Below are 26,436 nucleotides of genomic sequence, written 5' to 3' on the forward strand. Positions count from 1 at the left end.
AACCACCTGCCAGACCCGCCTGAACCACCTGCCGAGCACGCCGGAACCACCTACTCGACTCGCTGGAACCATCTACCTGACACGCTAAAATCACCTGCCGGGTATGCCACAACCACTTGGTGGACACTCCGGAATCATCTGCCGGACATGCCAGAACCAGCTCTCAGACACACCAGAACCACGTGCCAGACATGCCGGAAGCACCTGCTGAGCATGCCTGAGCCAAATGCTAAACTTGCAAGAAACACCTGCCAGACACGCCAAAATCACCTGCCGGGTACGCCAGAACCACGTGGCAGACACTCCGGAATCACCTGTCGGGCATGCCGGAACCAACTCTCAGACGTGCCAGAACCTCGTGCCGGTCACGCCAGAACCACCTGCCGGACAGACCGGAAACACCTGCTGGACACGCCGGAACCACCGGCTCGACTCGCCGGAACCACCGCCGGACATGCTAAATGACCTGCCGGCTACGTCAGAACCACTTGGCGAACACTCCGGAATCACCTGTCGGGCATGCCGGAACCACCTCTCAGACTTGCCAGAACCAAGATCCGGACACGCCGGTACCACCTGCCGAGTATGCCGGAACCAGCTGCTCCACTCCCCAGAACCACCTGCTGGATACGCTAGAATCACCTGCCGGCTACTCCAGAACCACTCGGCAGACACTCCGTGACCAACTGCCGGGCATGCGGGAACCACCTCTCAGAGGTGCCAGAAACACATGCCAGACTCTCCGGAATCACCTGCCGGGCATGCCAGAACCACCTGCTGGACATGCCGGAAACACCGGTTCGACTCGCCGGAACCATTGCCGGACATGCAAAATGACCTGCCGGCCACGCCAGGACCACTTGGCGAACACTCCGGAATCAACTCCCGGGAATGGCAGAACCAACTCTCAGACATGCCGGAACCACATGCCAATGACACCGGAAGCACCTGCCGAGCACGCCAGAACCACCTGCTCGACTCGCCAAAACCACCTGCTGGGCATGCCAAAATCACCTGCCGGCTAGGACACAACCATTTGGTGAACTCTTCGGAATCACCTGCCGGTCTTTCTGGAACCACCTGCCGGTCACGCCAACATCACCTGCCAGCTATGCCAGAACCACTTGGCAGACACCATGGAAACACCTGTCGGGCCGGCCGGAACCACCTCTCAGACGTGCCAGAACCATGTGCCTGAGATGCCGGAACCACTCCCCGAACAGACCGAAACCACCTGCCAGACCCGCCTGAACCCCCTGGCGAGCACGCCTGATCCACCTGCTCAACTAGCCGGAACCACCTTCCTGACACGCCAAAATCACCTGCCAGGTATACCTGAACCACTTGGTGGACACTCCGGAATCATCTGCCGGAGATGCCAGAACCAGCTCTCAGACACACCAGAAACACGTGCCAGAGACGCCGGAAGCACCAGCTGAGCATGCCTGAGCCACCTGCTCGACTCGCAAGAAACACCTGTCGGATATGCCAAAATCACCTGCCGGGTACGCCAGAAACACTTGGCGGACGCTCCGGAATCACCTGTCGGGCGAGACGGAACCACCTCTCCGACTTGCCAGAAACATGTTCTGGACACGCCGGTACCACCTGCCGAGTATGCCGGAACCAGCTGATCCACTCCCCAGAACCACCTAGTGGACACGCCAAAATCAACTGCTGGCTACGCCAGAACCTCTCGGCAGACACTCCGGAATCACATGCCAGGCATTCTGGAACCACCTCTCAGAGGTGCCAGAACCAAATGCCGGACACTCCGGTATCACCTGTCGGGCATGCCGGAACCACCTCTCAGAGGTGCCAGAACCACATGCCGGACACTCCGGAATCACCTGCCGGGCATGCCGGAACCACCTGCCGGACATGCCGGAACCAACGGCTCGACTCGCCGGAACCATTGCCGGACATGCACAATCACCTGCCGGCTACGCCAGAACCACTTGGCGAACACTCCGGAATCACCTGCCGGGCATGGCGGAGCCACCTCTCAGACATGCCGGAACCACATGCCAATGACACCGGAAGCACCTGCCGAGCACGCCAGAACCACCTGCTCGACTTGCCAAAACCACCTGCTGGAAACGGCAAAATCACCTGCCGGCTACGCCACAACCATTTGGTGAACTCTTCGTAATCACCTGCTGGGCTGGCTGGAACCACCTTCCGGTCACGGCAACATCACCTGCCAGCTATGACAGAACCACTTGGCGGACACCATGGAAACACCTGTCGGGCCGTCCGAACCACCTCTCAGACGTGCCTGAACCATGTGCCTGAGATGCCGGAACCACACCCCGAACAGACCGAAACCACCTGCCAGACCCGCCTGAACCACCTGCCGAGCACGCCGGAACCACCTACTCGACTCGTTGGAACCACCTACCTGACGCTAAAAGCACCTGCCGGGTATGCCACAACCACTTGGTGGACACTCCGGAATCAGCTGCCATACATGCCAGAACCAGCTCTCAGACACACCAGAACCACGTGCCGGACAGGCCGGAAGCACCTGCTGATCATGCCTGAGCCACATGCTCGACTTGCAAGAAACACCTGCCAGACACGCCAAAATCACCTGCCGGGTACGCCAGAACCACGTGTCGGACTCTCCGGAATCACCTGTCGGGCATGCCGGAACCAACTCTCAGACGTGCCAGAACCTCGTGCTGGACACGCCAGAAGCACCTGCCGGACAGACCGGAAACACCTGCTGCACACGCCAGAACCACTCGGCAGACACTCCGGAATCACATGCCAGGCATCCCGGAACCACCTCTCAGAGGTGCCAGAACCAAATGCCGGACACTCCGGTATCACCTGCCTGGCATGACAGAGCAACCACTCAGAGGTGCCAGAACCACATGCCGGACACTCCGGAATCACCTGCCGGGCATGCCGGAACCACCTGATCCACTCCCCAGAACCACCTGCTGGACATGCCGGAATCACCTGCCGGACATGCCGGAACCATTGCCGGACATGCAAAATCACCTGCCGGCTACGCCAGAACCACTTGGCGAACACTCCGGAATCACCTGCCGGGCATGGCGGAAACACCTCTCAGACATGCCGGAACCACATGCCAATGACACTGGAAGCACCTGCCGAGCACGCCAGAACCACCTGCTCAACTAGCCAAAACCACCTGCTGGACACGCCAAAATCAACTTCCGGCTACGCCACAACCATTTGGTGAACACTTCGGAATCACCTGCCGGGCTGGCTGGAACCACCTGCCGGTCACGCCAACATCACCTGCCAGCTATGCCAGAACCACTTGGCGGAAACCATGGAAACACCTGTCGGGCCGGCCGGAACCACCTCTCAGACGTGCCAGAACCATGTGCCTGACATGCCGGAACCACACCCCGAACAGACGGAAACCACCTGCCAGACCCTCCTGAACCACCTGGCGAGCACGCCTGATCCACCTGCTCAACTAGCCGGAACCACCTTCCTGACACGCCAAAATCACCTGCCAGGTATACCTGAACCACTTGGTGGACACTCCGGAATCATCTGCCGGAGATTCCAGAACCAGCTCTCAGACACACCAGAACCACGTGCCAGAGACGCCGGAAGCACCAGCTGAGCATGCCTGAGCCACCTGCTCGACTCGCAAGAAACACCTGTCGGATATGCCAAAATCACCTGCCGGGTACGCCAGAAACACTTGGCGGACGCTCCGGAATCACCTGTCGGGCGAGACGGAACCACCTCTCCGACTTGCCAGAAACATGTTCTGGACACGCCGGTACCACCTGCTGAGTATGCCGGAACCAGCTGATCCACTCCCCAGAACCACCTAGTGGACACGCCAAAATCAACTGCCGGCTACGCCAGAACCACTCGGCAGACACTCCGGAATCACATGCCAGGCATTCTGGAACCACCTCTCAGAGGTGCCAGAACCAAATGCCGGACACTCCGGTATCACCTGCCGGGCATGTCGGAACCACCTCTCAGAGGTGCCAGAACCACATGCCGGACACTCCGGAATCACCTGCCGGGCATGCCGGAACCACCTGCCGGACATGCAGGAACCAATGGCTCGACTCGCCGGAACCATGCCGGACATGCAAAATCAACTGCGGCTACACCAGAACCACTTGGCGAACACTCCGGAATCACCTGCCGGGCATGGCGGAACCACCTCTCAGACATGCCGGAACCACATGCCAATGACACCGGAAGCCCCTGCCGAGCACGCCAGAACCACCTGCTCGACTCGCCAAAACCACCTGCTGGAAACGGCAAAATCACCTGCCGGCTACGCCACAACCATTTGGTGAACTCTTCGTAATCACCTGCCGGGCTGGCTGGAACCACCTTCCGGTCACGGCAACATCACCTGCCAGCTATGACAGAACCACTTGGCGGACACCATGGAAACACCTGTCGGGCCGTCCGAACCACCTCTCAGACGTGCCTGAACCATGTGCCTGAGATGCCGGAACCACACCCCGAACAGACCGAAACCACCTGCCAGACCCGCCTGAACCACCTGCCGAGCACGCCGGAACCACCTACTCGACTCGTTGGAACCACCTACCTGACGCTAAAAGCACCTGCCGGGTATGCCACAACCACTTGGTGGACACTCCGGAATCAGCTGCCATACATGCCAGAACCAGCTCTCAGACACACCAGAACCACGTGCCGGACAGGCCGGAAGCACCTGCTGATCATGCCTGAGCCACATGCTCGACTTGCAAGAAACACCTGCCAGACACGCCAAAATCACCTGCCGGGTACGCCAGAACCACGTGGCGGACACTCCGGAATCACCTGTCGGGCATGCCGGAACCAACTCTCAGACGTGCCAGAACCTCGTGCTGGACACGCCAGAAGCACCTGCCGGACAGACCGGAAACACCTGCTGCACACGCCAGAACCACTTGGCAGACACTCCGGAATCACATGCCAGGCATCCCGGAACCACCTCTCAGAGGTGCCAGAACCAAATGCCGGACACTCCGGTATCACCTGCCTGGCATGACAGAGCAACCACTCAGAGGTGCCAGAACCACATGCCGGACACTCCGGAATCACCTGCCGGGCATGCCGGAACCACCTGATCCACTCCCCAGAACCACCTGCTGGACATGCCGGAATCACCTGCCGGACATGCCGGAACCATTGCCGGACATGCAAAATCACCTGCCGGCTACGCCAGAACCACTTGGCGAACACTCCGGAATCACCTGCCGGGCATGGCGGAAACACCTCTCAGACATGCCGGAACCACATGCCAATGACACCGGAAGCACCTGCCGAGCACGCCAGAACCACCTGCTCAACTAGCCAAAACCACCTGCTGGACACGCCAAAATCAACTTCCGGCTAGGCCACAACCATTTGGTGAACACTTCGGAATCACCTGCCGGGCTGGCTGGAACCACCTGCCGGTCACGCCAACATCACCTGCCAGCTATGCCAGAACCACTTGGCGGAAACCATGGAAACACCTGTCGGGCCGGCCGGAACCACCTCTCAGACGTGCCAGAACCATGTGCCTGACATGCCGGAACCACACCCCGAACAGACGGAAACCACCTGCCAGACCCTCCTGAACCACCTGGCGAGCACGCCTGATCCACCTGCTCAACTAGCCGGAACCACCTTCCTGACACGCCAAAATCACCTGCCAGGTATACCTGAACCACTTGGTGGACACTCCGGAATCATCTGCCGGAGATGCCAGAACCAGCTCTCAGACACACCAGAACCACGTGCCAGAGACGCCGGAAGCACCAGCTGAGCATGCCTGAGCCACCTGCTCGACTCGCAAGAAACACCTGTCGGATATGCCAAAATCACCTGCCGGGTACGCCAGAAACACTTGGCGGACGCTCCGGAATCACCTGTCGGGCGAGACGGAACCACCTCTCCGACTTGCCAGAAACATGTTCTGGACACGCCGGTACCACCTGCTGAGTATGCCGGAACCAGCTGATCCACTCCCCAGAACCACCTAGTGGACACGCCAAAATCAACTGCCGGCTACGCCAGAACCACTCGGCAGACACTCCGGAATCACATGCCAGGCATTCTGGAACCACCTCTCAGAGGTGCCAGAACCAAATGCCGGACACTCCGGTATCACCTGCCGGGCATGTCGGAACCACCTCTCAGAGGTGCCAGAACCACATGCCGGACACTCCGGAATCACCTGCCGGGCATGCCGGAACCACCTGCCGGACATGCAGGAACCAACGGCTCGACTCGCCGGAACCATGCCGGACATGCAAAATCAACTGCGGCTACACCAGAACCACTTGGCGAACACTCCGGAATCACCTGCCGGGCATGGCGGAACCACCTCTCAGACATGCCGGAACCACATGCCAATGACACCGGAAGCACCTGCCGAGCACGCCAGAACCACCTGCTCGACTCGCCAAAACCACCTGCTGGACACGCCAAAATCACCTGCCGGCTACGCCACAACCATTTGGTGAACTCTTCGGAATCACCTGCCGGGCTGGCTGGAACCACCTGCCGGTCACGCCAGCATCACATGCCAGCTATGCCAGAACCACTTGGCGGAAACCATGGAAACACCTGTCGGGCAGGCCGGAACCACCTATCAGACGTGCCAGAACCATGTGCCTGAGATGCCGGAACCACTCCCCGAACAGACGGAAACCACCTGCCAGACCCGCCTGAACCACCTGCCGAGCATGCCGGAACCACCTACTCGACTCGCTGGAACCATCTACCTGACACGCTAAAATCACCTGCCGGGTATGCCACAACCACTTGGTGGACACTCCGGAATCATCTGCCGGACATGCCAGAACCAGCTCTCAGACACACCAGAACCACGTGCCAGACATGCCGGAAGCACCTGCTGAGCATGCCTGAGCCAAATGCTAAACTTGCAAGAAACACCTGCCAGACACGCCAAAATCACCTGCCGGGTACGCCAGAACCACGTGGCAGACACTCCGGAATCACCTGTCGGGCATGCCGGAACCAACTCTCAGACGTGCCAGAACCTCGTGCCGGTCACGCCAGAACCACCTGCCGGACAGACCGGAAACACCTGCTGGACACGCCGGAACCACCGGCTCGACTCGCTGGAACCACCGCCGGACATGCTAAATGACCTGCCGGCTACGCCAGAACCACTTGGCGAACACTCCGGAATCACCTGTCGGGCATGCCGGAACCACCTCTCAGACTTGCCAGAACCAAGTTCCGGAAACGCCGGTACCACCTGCCGAGTATGCCGGAACCAGCTGCTCCACTCCCCAGAACCACCTGCTGGATACGCTAGAATCACCTGCCGGCTACTCCAGAACCACTCGGCAGACACTCCGTGACCAACTGCCAGGCATGCGGGAACCACCTCTCAGAGGTGCCAGAAACACATGCCGGACTCTCCGGAATCACCTGCCGGGCATGCCAGAACCACCTGCTGGACATGCCGGAAACACCGGTTCGACTCGCCGGAACCATTGCCGGACATGCAAAATGACCTGCCGGCCACGCCAGGACCACTTGGCGAACACTCCGGAATCAACTCCCGGGAATGGCGGAACCAACTCTCAGACATGCCGGAACCACATGCCAATGACACCGGAAGCACCTGCCGAGCACTCCAGAACAACCTGCTTGACTAGCCAAAACCACCTGCTGGGCATGCCAAAATCACCTGCCGGCTAGGACACAACCATTTGGTGAACTCTTCGGAATCACCTGCCGGTCTTTCTGGAACCACCTGCCGGTCACGCCAACATCACCTGCCAGCTATGCCAGAACCACTTGGCGGACACCATGGAAACACCTGTCGGGCCGGCCGGAACCACCTCTCAGACGTGCCAGAACCATGTGCCTGAGATGCCGGAACCACACCCCAAACAGACCGAAACCACCTGCCAGACCCGCCTGAACCCCCTGGCGAGCACGCCTGATCCACCTGCTCAACTAGCCGGAACCAACTTCCTGACACGCCAAAATCACCTGCCAGGTATACCAGAACCACTTGGTGGACACTCCGGAATCATCTGCCGGAGATGCCAAACCAGCTCTCAGACACACCAGAACCACGTGCCAGAGACGCCGGAAGCACCAGCTGAGCATGCCTGAGCCACCTGCTCGACTCGCAAGAAACACCTGTCAGACATGCCAAAATCACCTGCCGGGTATGCCAGAAACACTTGGCGGAAGCTCCGGAATCACCTGTCGGGCGTGCCGGAACCACCTCTGAGACTTGCCAGAACCATGTTCTGGACACGCCGGTACCACCTGCCGAGTATGCTGGAACCAGCTGATCCACTCCCCAGAACCACCTAGTGGACACGCCAAAATCAACTGCCGGCTACGCCAGAACCACTCGGCAGACACTCCGGAATCACATGCCAGGCATTCCGGAACCACCTCTCAGAGGTGCCAGAACCAAATGCCGGACACTCCGGTATCACCTGTCGGGCATGCCGGAACCACCTCTCAGAGGTGCCAGAACCACGTGCCGGACACTCCGGAATCACCTGCCGGGCATGCCGGAACCACCTGCCGGACATGCAGGAACCAACGGCTCGACTCGCCGGAACCATGCCGGACATGCAAAATCAACTGCGGCTACACCAGAACCACTTGGCGAACACTCCGGAATCACCTGCCAGGCATGGCGGAACCACCTCTCAGACATGCCGGAACCACATGCCAATGACACCGGAAGCCCCTGCCGAGCACGCCAGAACCACCTGCTCGACTCGCCAAAACCACCTGCTGGAAACGGCAAAATCACCTGCCGGCTACGCCACAACCATTTGGTGAACTCTTCGTAATCACCTGCCGGGCTGGCTGGAACCACCTTCCGGTCACGGCAACATCACCTGCCAGCTATGACAGAACCACTTGGCGGACACCATGGAAACACCTGTCGGGCCGTCCGAACCACCTCTCAGACGTGCCTGAACCATGTGCCTGAGATGCCGGAACCACACCCCGAACAGACCGAAACCACCTGCCAGACCCGCCTGAACCACCTGCCGAGCACGCCGGAACCACCTACTCGACTCGTTGGAACCACCTACCTGACGCTAAAAGCACCTGCCGGGTATGCCACAACCACTTGGTGGACACTCCGGAATCAGCTGCCATACATGCCAGAACCAGCTCTCAGACACACCAGAACCACGTGCCGGACAGGCCGGAAGCACCTGCTGATCATGCCTGAGCCACATGCTCGACTTGCAAGAAACACCTGCCAGACACGCCAAAATCACCTGCCGGGTACGCCAGAACCACGTGGCGGACACTCCGGAATCACCTGTCGGGCATGCCGGAACCAACTCTCAGACGTGCCAGAACCTCGTGCTGGACACGCCAGAAGCACCTGCCGGACAGACCGGAAACACCTGCTGCACACGCCAGAACCACTTGGCAGACACTCCGGAATCACATGCCAGGCATCCCGGAACCACCTCTCAGAGGTGCCAGAACCAAATGCCGGACACTCCGGTATCACCTGCCTGGCATGACAGAGCAACCACTCAGAGGTGCCAGAACCACATGCCGGACACTCCGGAATCACCTGCCGGGCATGCCGGAACCACCTGATCCACTCCCCAGAACCACCTGCTGGACATGCCGGAATCACCTGCCGGACATGCCGGAACCATTGCCGGACATGCAAAATCACCTGCCGGCTACGCCAGAACCACTTGGCGAACACTCCGGAATCACCTGCCGGGCATGGCGGAAACACCTCTCAGACATGCCGGAACCACATGCCAATGACACCGGAAGCACCTGCCGAGCACGCCAGAACCACCTGCTCAACTAGCCAAAACCACCTGCTGGACACGCCAAAATCAACTTCCGGCTAGGCCACAACCATTTGGTGAACACTTCGGAATCACCTGCCGGGCTGGCTGGAACCACCTGCCGGTCACGCCAACATCACCTGCCAGCTATGCCAGAACCACTTGGCGGAAACCATGGAAACACCTGTCGGGCCGGCCGGAACCACCTCTCAGACGTGCCAGAACCATGTGCCTGACATGCCGGAACCACACCCCGAACAGACGGAAACCACCTGCCAGACCCTCCTGAACCACCTGGCGAGCACGCCTGATCCACCTGCTCAACTAGCCGGAACCACCTTCCTGACACGCCAAAATCACCTGCCAGGTATACCTGAACCACTTGGTGGACACTCCGGAATCATCTGCCGGAGATGCCAGAACCAGCTCTCAGACACACCAGAACCACGTGCCAGAGACGCCGGAAGCACCAGCTGAGCATGCCTGAGCCACCTGCTCGACTCGCAAGAAACACCTGTCGGATATGCCAAAATCACCTGCCGGGTACGCCAGAAACAGTTGGCGGACGCTCCGGAATCACCTGTCGGGCGAGACGGAACCACCTCTCCGACTTGCCAGAAACATGTTCTGGACACGCCGGTACCACCTGCTGAGTATGCCGGAACCAGCTGATCCACTCCCCAGAACCACCTAGTGGACACGCCAAAATCAACTGCCGGCTACGCCAGAACCACTCGGCAGACACTCCGGAATCACATGCCAGGCATTCTGGAACCACCTCTCAGAGGTGCCAGAACCAAATGCCGGACACTCCGGTATCACCTGCCGGGCATGTTGGAACCACCTCTCAGAGGTGCCAGAACCACATGCCGGACACTCCGGAATCACCTGCCGGGCATGCCGGAACCACCTGCCGGACATGCAGGAACCAACGGCTCGACTCGCCGGAACCATGCCGGACATGCAAAATCAACTGCGGCTACACCAGAACCACTTGGCGAACACTCCGGAATCACCTGCCGGGCATGGCGGAACCACCTCTCAGACATGCCGGAACCACATGCCAATGACACCGGAAGCACCTGCCGAGCACGCCAGAACCACCTGCTCGACTCGCCAAAACCACCTGCTGGACACGCCAAAATCACCTGCCGGCTACGCCACAACCATTTGGTGAACTCTTCGGAATCACCTGCCGGGCTGGCTGGAACCACCTGCCGGTCACGCCAGCATCACATGCCAGCTATGCCAGAACCACTTGGCGGAAACCATGGAAACACCTGTCGGGCAGGCCGGAACCACCTATCAGACGTGCCAGAACCATGTGCCTGAGATGCCGGAACCACTCCCCGAACAGACGGAAACCACCTGCCAGACCCGCCTGAACCACCTGCCGAGCATGCCGGAACCACCTACTCGACTCGCTGGAACCATCTACCTGACACGCTAAAATCACCTGCCGGGTATGCCACAACCACTTGGTGGACACTCCGGAATCATCTGCCGGACATGCCAGAACCAGCTCTCAGACACACCAGAACCACGTGCCAGACATGCCGGAAGCACCTGCTGAGCATGCCTGAGCCAAATGCTAAACTTGCAAGAAACACCTGCCAGACACGCCAAAATCACCTGCCGGGTACGCCAGAACCACGTGGCAGACACTCCGGAATCACCTGTCGGGCATGCCGGAACCAACTCTCAGACGTGCCAGAACCTCGTGCCGGTCACGCCAGAACCACCTGCTGGACAGACCGGAAACACCTGCTGGACACGCCGGAACCACCGGCTCGACTCGCTGGAACCACCGCCGGACATGCTAAATGACCTGCCGGCTACGCCAGAACCACTTGGCGAACACTCCGGAATCACCTGTCGGGCATGCCGGAACCACCTCTCAGACTTGCCAGAACCAAGTTCCGGAAACGCCGGTACCACCTGCCGAGTATGCCGGAACCAGCTGCTCCACTCCCCAGAACCACCTGCTGGATACGCTAGAATCACCTGCCGACTACTCCAGAACCACTCGGCAGACACTCCGTGACCAACTGCTGGGCATGCGGGAACCACCTCTCAGAGGTACCAGAAACACATGCCGGACTCTCCGGAATCACCTGCCGGGCATGCCAGAACCACCTGCTGGACATGCCGGAAACACCGGTTCGACTCGCCGGAACCATTGCCGGACATGCAAAATGACCTGCCGGCCACGCCAGGACCACTTGGCGAACACTCCGGAATCAACTCCCGGGAATGGCGGAACCAACTCTCAGACATGCCGGAACCACATGCCAATGACACCGGAAGCACCTGCCGAGCACTCCAGAACAACCTGCTTGACTAGCCAAAACCACCTGCTAGGCATGCCAAAATCACCTGCCGGCTAGGACACAACCATTTGGTGAACTCTTCGGAATCACCTGCCGGTCTTTCTGGAACCACCTGCCGGTCACGCCAACATCACCTGCCAGCTATGCCAGAACCACTTGGCGGACACCATGGAAACACCTGTCGGGCCGGCCGGAACCACCTCTCAGACGTGCCAGAACCATGTGCCTGAGATGCCGGAACCACACCCCGAACACACCGAAACCACCTGCCAGACCCGCCTGAACCCCCTGGCGAGCACGCCTGATCCACCTGCTCAACTAGCCGGAACCAACTTCCTGACACGCCAAAATCACCTGCCAGGTATACCAGAACCACTTGGTGGACACTCCGGAATCATCTGCCGGAGATGCCAAACCAGCTCTCAGACACACCAGAACCACGTGCCAGAGACGCCGGAAGCACCAGCTGAGCATGCCTGAGCCACCTGCTCGACTCGCAAGAAACACCTGTCAGACATGCCAAAATCACCTGCCGGGTATGCCAGAAACACTTGGCGGACGCTCCGGAATCACCTGTCGGGCGAGACGGAACCACCTCTCCGACTTGCCAGAAACATGTTCTGGACACGCCGGTACCACCTGCTGAGTATGCCGGAACCAGCTGATCCACTCCCCAGAACCACCTAGTGGACACGCCAAAATCAACTGCCGGCTACGCCAGAACCACTCGGCAGACACTCCGCAATCACATGCCAGGCATTCTGGAACCACCTCTCAGAGGTGCCAGAACCACATGCCGGACACTCCGGAATCACCTGCCGGGCATGCCGGAACCACCTGCCGGACATGCAGGAACCAACGGCTCGACTCGCCGGAACCATGCCGGACATGCAAAATCAACTGCGGCTACACCAGAACCACTTGGCGAACACTCCGGAATCACCTGCCGGGCATGGCGGAACCACCTCTCAGACATGCCGGAACCACATGCCAATGACACCGGAAGCACCTGCCGAGCACGCCAGAACCACCTGCTCGACTCGCCAAAACCACCTGCTGGACACGCCAAAATCACCTGCCGGCTACGCCACAACCATTTGGTGAACTCTTCGGAATCACCTGCCGGGCTGGCTGGAACCACCTGCCGGTCACGCCAGCATCACATGCCAGCTATGCCAGAACCACTTGGCGGAAACCATGGAAACACCTGTCGGGCAGGCCGGAACCACCTATCAGACGTGCCAGAACCATGTGCCTGAGATGCCGGAACCACTCCCCGAACAGACGGAAACCACCTGCCAGACCCGCCTGAACCACCTGCCGAGCACGCCGGAACCACCTACTCGACTCGCTGGAACCATCTACCTGACACGCTAAAATCACCTGCCGGGTATGCCACAACCACTTGGTGGACACTCCGGAATCATCTGCCGGACATGCCAGAACCAGCTCTCAGACACACCAGAACCAGGTGCCAGACATGCCGGAAGCACCTGCTGAGCATGCCTGAGCCAAATGCTAAACTTGCAAGAAACACCTGCCAGACACGCCAAAATCACCTGCCGGGTACGCCAGAACCACGTGGCAGACACTCCGGAATCACCTGTCGGGCATGCCGGAACCAACTCTCAGACGTGCCAGAACCTCGTGCCGGTCACGCCAGAACCACCTGCCGGACAGACCGGAAACACCTGCTGGACACGCCGGAACCACCGGCTCGACTCGCTGGAACCACCGCCGGACATGCTAAATGACCTGCCGGCTACGCCAGAACCACTTGGCGAACACTCCGGAATCACCTGTCGGGCATGCCGGAACCACCTCTCAGACTTGCCAGAACCAAGTTCCGGACACGCCGGTACCACCTGCCGAGTATGCCGGAACCAGCTGATCCACTCCCCAGAACCACCTGCTGGATACGCTAGAATCACCTGCCGGCTACTCCAGAACCACTCGGCAGACACTCCGTGACCAACTGCCGGGCATGCGGGAACCACCTCTCAGAGGTACCAGAAACACATGCCGGACTCTCCGGAATCACCTGCCGGGCATGCCAGAACCACCTGCTGGACATGCCGGAAACACCGGTTCGACTCGCCGGAACCATTGCCGGACATGCAAAATGACCTGCCGGCCACGCCAGGACCACTTGGCGAACACTCCGGAATCAACTCCCGGGAATGGCGGAACCAACTCTCAGACATGCCGGAACCACATGCCAATGACACCGGAAGCACCTGCCGAGCACTCCAGAACAACCTGCTTGACTAGCCAAAACCACCTGCTGGGCATGCCAAAATCACCTGCCGGCTAGGACACAACCATTTGGTGAACTCTTCGGAATCACCTGCCGGTCTTTCTGGAACCACCTGCCGGTCACGCCAACATCACCTGCCAGCTATGCCAGAACCACTTGGCGGACACCATGGAAACACCTGTCGGGCCGGCCGGAACCACCTCTCAGACGTGCCAGAACCATGTGCCTGAGATGCCGGAACCACTCCCCGAACAGACCGAAACCACCTGCCAGACCCGCCTGAACCCCCTGGCGAGCACGCCTGATCCACCTGCTCAACTAGCCGGAACCAACTTCCTGACACGCCAAAATCACCTGCCAGGTATACCAGAACCACTTGGTGGACACTCCGGAATCATCTGCCGGAGATGCCAAACCAGCTCTCAGACACACCAGAACCACGTGCCAGAGACGCCGGAAGCACCAGCTGAGCATGCCTGAGCCACCTGCTCGACTCGCAAGAAACACCTGTCGGACATGCCAAAATCACCTGCCGGGTACGCCAGAAACACTTGGCGGACGCTCCGGAATCACCTGTCGGGCGTGCCGGAACCACCTCTCAGACTTGCCAGAACCATGTTCTGGACACGCCGGTACCACCTGCCGAGTATGCCGGAACCAGCTGATCCACTCCCCAGAACCACCTAGTGGACACGCCAAAATCAACTGCCGGCTACGCCAGAACAACTCGGCAGACACTCTGGAATCACAGGCCAGGCATTCCGGAACCACATCTCAAGGGGCCAGGACCAAATGCCGGAGACTCCGGTATCACCTGCCGGGCATGCTGGAACCACCTCTCAGAGGTGACAGAACCACATGCTGGACACTCCGGAATCACCTGCCGGGCATGCTGGAACCACGTGCTGGACATGCCGGAACCACCTGCCGGAAATGCCGGAACCACCTGCCGGACATTCAGGAACCACCGGCTCGACTCGCCGGAACCATTGCCGGACATGCAAAATCACCTGCCGGCTACGCCAGAACCACTTGGCGAACACTCCGGTATTCACCTGCCGGGCATGCCGGAACCACCTCTCAGAGGTGCCAGAACCACATGCCGGACACTCCGGAATCACCTGCCGGGCATGCCGGAACCACCTGCCGGACATTCCAGAACCACCGGCTCGACTCGCCGGAACCATTGCCGGACATGCAAAATCACCTGCCGGCTGTGCCAGAACCACTTGGGGAACACTCCGGAATCACCTGCCAGGCATGGAGGAACCACCTCTCAGACATGCCGGAACCACATGCCAATGACACCGGAACCACCTGCCGATCACGCCGGAACCACATACTCGACTCGCTGGAACCACCTACCTGACACGCTAAAATCACCAGCCGGGTATGCCACAACCACTTGGTGGACACTCCGGAATCATCTGCCGGACATGCCAGAACCAGTTCTCAGACACACCAGAACCACGTGCCAGACACGCCGGAAGCACCTGCTGAGCATGCCTGAGCCAAATGCTCGACTTGCAAGAAGCACCTGCCAGACACGCCAAAATCACCTGCCGGGTACGCCAGAACCACGTGGCGGACACTCCGGAATCACCTGCCTGGCATGACGGAACCATCTCTCAGACGTGACAGAACCATGTTCCGGACACGCTGGTACCACCTGCCGAGCTCGCCGGAACCACCTGCTGGACATGGCAAAATCACCTGCCAGCTACTCCAGAACCAGACGGCAGAAACTCCGGAATCACCTGCCGGGCTGGCTGGAACCACCTGCTGATCACGCCAACATCACCTTTCAGCTACGCCAGAACCACTTGGCGGACACTCCGGAAATACCTGTCGGGCCGGCCGGAACCACCTCTCAGACGTGCCAGAACCATGTGCCTGAGATGCCGGAACCACTCCCCGAACAGACCGAAACCACCTGCCAGACCCGCCTGAACCCCCTGGCGAGCACGCCTGATCCACCTGCTCAACTAGCCGGAACCACCTTCCTGAGACGCCAAAAGCAACTGCCTGCTACGCCGCAACCATTTGGTGAACTCTTCGGAATCACCTGCCGGGCTGGCTCCAGAACCACTCGGCAGACTCTCCGGAACCACCTGCCGGGCATGCCGGAACCACCTCTCAGACATGCCGGAACCGCATGCCAATGACACCGGAAGCACCTGCCGAGCACGCCAGAACCACCTGCTCGACTCGCCAAAACCACCTGCCGGACACGCCAAAATCACCTGCCGGCTACCCCACAACCATTTGGTGAACACTTCGGAATCACCTGCCGTGCTTGCTGGAACCACCTGCCGGTCACGCCAACATCACCTGCCAGCTATGCCAGAACCACTTGGCGGACACTATGGAAACACCTGTCGGGCTGGCCGGAACCACCTATCAGACGTGCCAGAACCATGTGCCTGAGATGCCGGAACCACACCCCGAACAGACCGAAACCACCTGCCAGACCCGCCTGAACCACCTGTCGAGCACGCCGGAACAACCTACTCGACTCGCTGGAACCACCTACCTGACACGCTAAAATCACCTACCGGGTATGCCACAACCACTTGGTGGACACTCCGGAATCATCTGCCGGACATGCCAGAACCAGCTCTCAGACACACCAGAACCACGTGCCAGACACGCCGGAATCACCTGCTGAGCATGCCTGAGCCAAATGCTCGACTTGCAAGAAACACCTGCCAGACACGCCAAAATCACCTGCCGGGTACGCCAGAACCACGTGGCGGACACTCCGGAATCACCTGTCGGGCATGCCAGAACCAACTCTCAGACGTGCCAGAACCTCGTGCCGGTCAAGCCAGAACCACCTGCCGGACACGCCGGAACCACCGGCTAGACTCGCCGGAACCACCGCCGGACATGCAAAATGACCTGCCGGCTACGCCAGAACCACTTGGCGAACACTCCGGAATCACCTGTCGGGCATGCCGGAACCGCCTCTCAGACTTGCCAGAACCATGTTCCGGACACGCCGGTACCACCTGCCGAGTATGCCGGAAGCACCTTATCCACTCCCCAGAACCACCTGCTGGACACGCCAGAATCACCTGCCGACTACGCCAGAACCACTCGGCAGACACTCCGGAACCACCTGCCGGGCATGCCGGAACCACCTCTCAGAGGTGCCAGAACCACATGACGGACACTCCGGAATCACCTGCCGGGCATGCCGGAACCATCTCTCAGACGTGCCAGAACCATGTTCCGGACACGCTGGTACCACCTGCCGAGCTGGCCAGAACCACCTGCTGGACACGCCAAAATCACCTGCCAGCTACGCCAGAACCACACGGCAGACACTCCGGAATCACCTGCCGGGCTGGCTGGAACCACCTGCCGGTCACGCCAACATCATCTTTCAGCTAAGCCAGAACCACTTGGCGGACACTCCGGAAACACCTCTCCGGTCGGCCGGAAACACCTCTCAGACGTGCCAGAACCATGTGCCTGAGATGCCGGAACCACACCCCGAACAGAACGAAACCACCTGCCAGACCCGCCTGGACCCCCTGGCGAGCACGCCTGATCCACCTGCTCAACTAGCCGGAACCAACTTCCTGACACGCCAAAATCACCTGCCAGGTATACAAGAACCACTTGGTGGACACTCCGGAATCATCTGCCGGAGATGCCAGAACCAGCTCTCAGACACACCAGAACCACGTGCCAGAGACGCCGGAAGCACCAGCTGAGCATGCCTCAGCCACCTGCTCGACTCGCAAGATACACCTGTCGGACAGGCGAAAATCACCTGCCGGGTATGCCAGAAACACTTGGCGGACGCTCCGGAATCACCTGTCGGGCGTGACGGAACCACCTCTCAGACTTGCCAGAACCATGTTCTGGACACGCCGGTACCACCTGCCGAGTATGCCGGAACCAGCTGATCCACTCCCCAGAACCACCTAGTGGACACGCCAAAATCAACTGCCGGCTACGCCAGAACCACTCGGCAGACACTCCGGAATCACAGGCCAGGCATTCCGGAACCACCTCTCAGAGGTGCCAGAACCAAATGCCGGACACTCCGGTTTCACCTGCCGGGCATGCCGGAACCACCTCTCAGAGGTGCCAGAACCACATGCCGGACACTCTGGAATCACCTGCCGGGCATGCTGGAACCACGTGCTGCACATGCCGGAACCACCTGCCGGATATGCCGGAACCACCTGCCGGACATTTCGGAACCACCGGCTCGACTCGCCGGAACCATTGCCGGACATGCAAAATCACCTGCCGGCTATGCCAGAACCACTTGGCGAACACTCCGGAATCACCTGCCGGGCATGGCGGAACCACCTCTCAGACATGCCGGAACCACATGCCAATGACACCGGAAGCACCTGCCGAGCCCGCCAGAACCACCTGCTCGACTCGCCAAAACCACCTGCTGGACACGCCAAAATCACCTGCCGGCTACGCCACAACCATTTGGTGAAGTCTTTGGAATCGCCTGCCGGGCTGGCTGGAACCACCTGCCGGTCACGCCAACATCACCTGCCAGCTATGCCAGAACCACTTGGCGGACACCATGGAAACACCTGTCGGGCCGGCCGGAACCACCTCTCAGATGTGCCAGAACCATGTGCCTGAGATGCCGGAACCACTCCCCGAACAGACCGAAACCACCTGCCAGACCCGCCTGAACCCCCTGGCGAGCACGCCTGATCCACCTGCTCAACTAGCCGGAACCAACTTCCTGACACGCCAAAATCACCTGCCAGGTATACCAGAACCACTTGGTGGACACTCCGGAATCATCTGCCGGAGATGCCAAACCAGCTCTCAGACACACCAGAACCACGTGCCAGAGACGCCGGAAGCACCAGCTGAGCATGCCTGAGCCACCTGCTCGACTCGCAAGAAACACCTGTCGGACATGCCAAAATCACCTGCCGGGTATGCCAGAAACACTTGGCGGACGCTCCGGAATCACCTGTCGGGCGTGCCGGAACCACCTCTGAGACTTGCCAGAACCATGTTCTGGACACGCCGGTACCACCTGCCGAGTATGCTGGAACCAGCTGATCCACTCCCCAGAACCACCTAGTGGACACGCCAAAATCAACTGCCGGCTACGCCAGAACCACTCGGCAGACACTCCGGAATCACATGCCAGGCATTCCGGAACCACCTCTCAGAGGTGCCAGAACCAAATGCCGGACACTCCGGAATCACCTGCCGGGCATGCCGGAACCACCTGCCGGACATGCCGGAACCACCGGCTCGACTCGCCGGAACCATTGCCGGACATGCACAATCACCTGCCGGCTACGCCAGAACCACTTGGCGAACACTCCGGAATCACCTGCCGGGCATGGCGGAGCCACCTCTCAGACATGCCGGAACCACATGCCAATGACACCGGAAGCACCTGCCGAGCACGCCAGAACCACCTGCTCGACTCGCCAAAACCACCTGCTGGAAACGGCAAAATCACCTGCCGGCTACGCCACAACCATTTGGTGAACTCTTCGTAATCACCTGCCGGGCTGGCTGGAACCACCTTCCGGTCACGGCAACATCACCTGCCAGCTATGACAGAACCACTTGGCGGACACCATGGAAACACCTGTCGGGCCGTCCGAACCACCTCTCAGACGTGCCTGAACCATGTGCCTGAGATGCCGGAACCACACCCCGAACAGACCGAAACCACCTGCCAGACCCGCCTGAACCACCTGCCGAGCACGCCGGAACCACCTACTCGACTCGTTGGAACCACCTACCTGACACGCTTAAATCACCTGCCGGGTATGCCACAACCACTTGGTGGACACTCCGGAATCAGCTGCCATACATGCCAGAACCAGCTCTCAGACACACCAGAACCACGTGCCGGACAGGCCGGAAGCACCTGCTGATCATGCCTGAGCCACATGCTCGACTTGCAAGAAACACCTGCCAGACACGCCAAAATCACCTGCCGGGTACGCCAGAACCACGTGGCGGACACTCCGGAATCACCTGTCGGGCATGCCGGAACCAACTCTCAGACGTGCCAGAACCTCGTGCTGGACATGCCAGAAGCACCTGCCGGACAGACCGGAAACACCTGCTGCACACGCCAGAACCACTCGGCAGACACTCCGGAATCACATGCCAGGCATCCCGGAACCACCTCTCAGAGGTGCCAGAACCAAATGCCGGACACTCCGGTATCACCTGCCTGGCATGCCAGAGCAACCACTCAGAGGTGCTAGAACCACATGCCGGACACTCCGGAATCACCTGCCGGGCATGCCGGAACCACCTGATCCACTCCCCAGAACCACCTGCTGGACATGCCGGAATCACCTGCCGGACATGCCGGAACCATTGCCGGACATGCAAAATCACCTGCCGGCTACGCCAGAACCACTTGGCGAACACTCCGGAATCACCTGTCGGGCATGGCGGAAACACCTCTCAGACATGCCGGAACCACATGCCAATGACACAGGAAGCACCTGCCGAGCACGCCAGAACCACCTGCTCAACTAGCCAAAACCACCTGCTGCACACTCCAAAATCAACTTCCGGCTACGCCACAACCATTTGGTGAACACTTCGGAATCACCTGCCGGGCTGGCTGGAACCACCTGCCGGTCACGCCAACATCACCTGCCAGCTATGCCAGAACCACTTGGCGGAAACCATGGAAACACCTGTCGGGCCGGCCGGAACCACCTCTCAGACGTGCCAGAACCATGTGCCTGACATGCCGGAACCACACCCCGAACAGACGGAAACCACCTGCCAGACCCTCCTGAACCACCTGGCGAGCACGCCTGATCCACCTGCTCAACTAGCCGGAACCACCTTCCTGACACGCCAAAATCACCTGCCAGGTATACCTGAACCACTTGGTGGACACTCCGGAATCATCTGCCGGAGATGCCAGAACCAGCTCTCAGACACACCAGAACCACGTGCCAGAGACGCCGGAAGCACCAGCTGAGCATGCCTGAGCCACCTGCTCGACTCGCAAGAAACACCTGTCGGACATGCCAAAATCACCTGCCGGGTACGCCAGAAACACTTGGCGGAAGCTCCGGAGTCACCTGTCGGGCGTGACGGAACCACCTCTCCGACTTGCCAGAAACATGTTGTGGACACGCCGGTACCACCTGCCGAGTATGCCGGAACCAGCTGATCCACTCCCCAGAACCACCTAGTGGACACGCCAAAATCAACTGCCGGCTACACCAGAACCACTCGGCAGACACTCCGGAATCACAAGCCAGGCATTCCGGAACCACCTCTCAGAGATGCCAGAACCAAATGCCGGACACTCCGGTATCACCTGCCGGGCATGTCGGAACCACCTCTCAGAGGTGCCAGAACCACATGCCGGACACTCCGGAATCACCTGCCGGGCATGCCGGAACCACCTGCCGGACATGCCGGAACCACCGGCTCGACTCGCCGGAACCATGCCGGACATGCAAAATCAACTGCGGCTACACCAGAACCACTTGGCGAACACTCCGGAATCATCTGCCGGACATGCCAGAACCAGCTCTCCGACACACCAGAACCACGTGCCAGAGACGCCGGAAGCACCAGCTGAGCATGCCTGAGCTACCTGCTCGACACGCAAGAAACACCTGTGGGACATGCCAAAATCACCTGCCGGCTACGCCAGAACCACTCGGCAGCCACTCCGGAATCACATGCCAGGCCTTCCGGAACCACCTCTCAGAGGTGCCAGAACCAAATGCCGGACACTCCGGTATCACCTGCCGGGCATGCCGGAACCACCTCTCAGACATGCCGGAACCACATGCCAACGACACAGGAAGCACCTGTCGAGCACGCCAGAACCACCTGCTCGACTCACCAAAACCACCTGCTGGACACGCCAAAATCACCTGCCGGCTACGCCACAACCATTTGGTGAACTCTTCGGAATCTCCTGCCGGGCTGGCTGGAACCACCTGCCGGTCACGCCAACATCCCCTGCCAGCTATGCCAGACCCACTTGGCGGACACCATGGAAACACCTGTTGGGCCGGCCGGAACCACCTCTCAGACGTGCCTGAACCATGTGCCTGAGATGCCGGAACCACACCCCGAACAGACCGAAACCACCTGCCAGACCCGCCTGAACCACCTGCCGAGCACGCCGGAACCACCTACTCGACTCGGTGGAACCACCTACCTGACACGCTAAAATCACCTGCCGGGTATGCCACAACCACTTGGTGGACACTCCGGAATCAGCTGCCATACATGCCAGAACCAGCTCTCAGACATACCAGAACCACGTGCCGGACAGGCCGAAAGCACCTGCTGATCATGCCTGAGCCACATGCTCGACTTGCAAGAAACACCTGCCAGACACGCCAAAATCACCTGCCGGGTACGCCAGAACCACGTGGCGGACACTCCCGAATCACCTGTCGGGCATGCCGGAACCAACTCTCAGACGTGCCAGAACCTCGTGCTGGACACGCCAGAAGCACCTGCCGGACAGACCAGAAACACCTGCTGCACACGCCAGAACCACTCGGCAGACACTCCGGAATCACATGCCAGGCATCCCGGAACCACCTCTCAGAGGTGCCAGAACCAAATGCCGGACACTCCGGTATCACCTGCCTGGCATGCCAGAGCAACCACTCAGAGGTGCCAGAACCACATGCCGGACACTCCGGAATCACCTACCGGGCATGCCGGAACCACCTGATCCACTCCCCAGAACCACCTGCTGGACATGCCGGAATCACCTGCCGGACATGCCGGAACCATTGCCGGACATGCAAAATCACCTGCCGGCTACGCCAGAACCACTTGGCGAACACTCCGGAATCACCTGCAGGGCGTGCCGGAACCACCTCTCAGACTTGCCAGAACCATGTTCTGGACACGCCGGTACCCCCTGCCGAGTATGCCGGAACCAGCTGATCTACTCCCCAGAACCACCTAGTGGACACGCCAAAATCAACTGCCGGCTACGCCAGAACCACTCGGCAGACACTCCGGAATCACAGGCCAGGCATTCCGGAACCACCTCTCAGAGGTGCCAGAACCAAATGCCGGACACTCCGGTATCACCTGCCGGACACGCCGGAAGCACCTGGTGATCATGCCTGAGCCACATGCTCGACTTGCAAGTAACACCTGCCAGACACGCCAAAATCACCTGCCGGGTATGCCAGAACCACTTGGCGGACACTCCGGAATCACCTGTCGGGCATGCCGGAAATAACTCTCAGATGTGCCAAAACCTCGTGCGGACACGCCAGAACCACCTGCCGGACAGACCGGAAACACATGCTGGACACGCCGGAACCACCAGCTTGACTCCCCGGAACCACCGCCGGACATGCAAAATGACCTGCCGTCTACGCCAGAACCACTTGGGGAAACACTCCGGAATCACCTGTCGGGCATGCCGGAACCACCTCTCAGACTTGCCAGAACCATGTTCCGGACTCGCCGGTACCACCTGCCGAGTATGCCGGAACCACCTGATCCACTCCCCAGAACCACATGCTGGACACGCCAGAATCACCTTCCGGCTACGCCAGAACCACTTGGCGAACACTCCGGAATCACCTGTCGGGCATGCCGGAACCACCTCTCAGACTTGCCAGAACCAAATGCCGGACACTCCGGTATCACCTGCCGGGCATGCCGGAACCACCTCTCAGAAGTGCCAGAACCACATGCCGGACACTCCGGAATCACCTGCCGGGCATGCTGGAACCACCTGCCGGACATGCCGGAACCACCGGCTCGACTCGCCGGAACCATTGCCGGATATGCAAAATCACCTGCCGGCTACGCCAGAACCACTTGGCAAACACTCCGGAATCACCTGCCGGGCATGGCGGAACCACCTCTCAGACATGCCAGAACCACATGCCAATGGCACCGGAAGCAACTGCCGCCACGCCAGAACCACCTGCTCGACTCGCCAAAACCACCTGTTGGACACGCCAAAATCACCTGCCGGCTACGCCACAACCATTTGGTGAACTCTTCGGAATCACCAGCCTGGCTTGCTGGAACCACCTGCCGGTCACGCCAACATCACCTGCCAGCTATGCCAGAACCACTTGGCGGACACGATGGAAACACCTGTCGGGCCGGCCGGAACCACCTCTCAGACTTGCCAGAAACATGTTCCGGACACGCCGGTACCACCTGCCGAGTATGTCGGAACCACCTGATCCACTCCCCAGAACCACCTCCTGAACACGCCAGAATCACCTGCCGGCTACGCCAAAACCACTCGGCAGACACTCCAGAATCACCTGCCTCGCTGGCTGGAACCACCTGCCGGTCACGCCAACATCACCTTTCAGCTACGCCAGAACCACTTAGCGGACACTCCGGAAACACCTGTCGGGCCGGCCGGAACCACCTCTCAGACGTGCCAGAACCATGTGCCTGACATGCCGGAACCACACCCCGAACAGACGGAAACCACCTGCCAGACCCTCCTGAACCACCTGGCGAGCACGCCTGATCCACCTGCTCAACTAGCCGGAACCACCTTCCTGACACGCCAAAATCACCTGCCAGGTATACCTGAACCACTTGGTGGACACTCCGGAATCATCTGCCGGAGATGCCAGAACCAGCTCTCAGACACACCAGAACCACGTGCCAGAGACGCCGGAAGCACCAGCTGAGCATGCCTGAGCCACCTGCTCGACTCGCAAGAAACACCTGTCGGACATGCCAAAATCACCTGCCGGGTATGCCAGAAACACTTGGCGGACGCTCCGGAATCACCTGTCGGGCGAGACGGAACCACCTCTCCGACTGGCCAGAAACATGTTCTGGACACGCAGGTACCACCTGCCGAGTATGCCGGAACCAGCTGATCCACTCCCCAGAACCACCTAGTGGACACGCCAAAATCAACTGCCGGCTACGCCAGAACCACTCGGCAGACACTCCGGAATCACATGCCAGGCATTCTGGAACCACCTCTCAGAGGTGCCAGAACCAAATGCCGGACACTCCGGTATCACCTGCCGGGCATGTCGGAACCACCTCTCAGAGGTGCCAGAACCACATGCCGGACACTCCGGAATCACCTGCCGGGCATGCCGGAACCACCTGCCGGACATGCAGGAACCAACGGCTCGACTCGCCGGAACCATGCCGGACATGCAAAATCAACTGCGGCTACACCAGAACCACTTGGCGAACACTCCGGAATCACCTGCCGGGCATGGCGGAACCACCTCTCAGACATGCCGGAACCACATGCCAATGACACCGGAAGCACCTGCCGAGCACGCCAGAACCACCTGCTCGACTCGCCAAAACCACCTGCTGGACACGCCAAAATCACCTGCCGGCTACGCCACAACCATTTGGTGAACTGTTCGGAATCACCTGCCAAGCTGGCTGGAACCACCTGCCGGTCACGCCAGCATCACATGCCAGCTATGCCAGAACCACTTGGCGGAAACCATGGAAACACCTGTCGGGCAGGCCGGAACCACCTATCAGACGTGCCAGAACCATGTGCCTGAGATGCCGGAACCACTCCCCGAACAGACGGAAACCACCTGCCAGACCCGCCTGAACCACCTGCCGAGCACGCCGGAACCACCTACTCGACTCGCTGGAACCATCTACCTGACACGCTAAAATCACCTGCCGGGTATGCCACAACCACTTGGTGGACACTCCGGAATCATCTGCCGGACATGCCAGAACCAGCTCTCAGACACACCAGAACCACGTGCCAGACATGCCGGAAGCACCTGCTGAGCATGCCTGAGCCAAATGCTAAACTTGCAAGAAACACCTGCCAGACACGCCAAAATCACCTGCCGGGTACGCCAGAACCACGTGGCAGACACTCCGGAATCACCTGTCGGGCATGCCGGAACCAACTCTCAGACGTGCCAGAACCTCGTGCCGGTCACGCCAGAACCACCTGCCGGACAGACCGGAAACACCTGCTGGACACGCCGGAACCACCGGCTCGACTCGCCGGAACCACCGCCGGACATGCTAAATGACCTGCCGGCTACGTCAGAACCACTTGGCGAACACTCCGGAATCACCTGTC

The sequence above is a fragment of the Equus caballus genome, chromosome 21 (genome assembly GCF_041296265.1).
Source record: "Equus caballus isolate H_3958 breed thoroughbred chromosome 21, TB-T2T, whole genome shotgun sequence".
Lineage (NCBI taxonomy): Eukaryota > Metazoa > Chordata > Mammalia > Perissodactyla > Equidae > Equus > Equus caballus.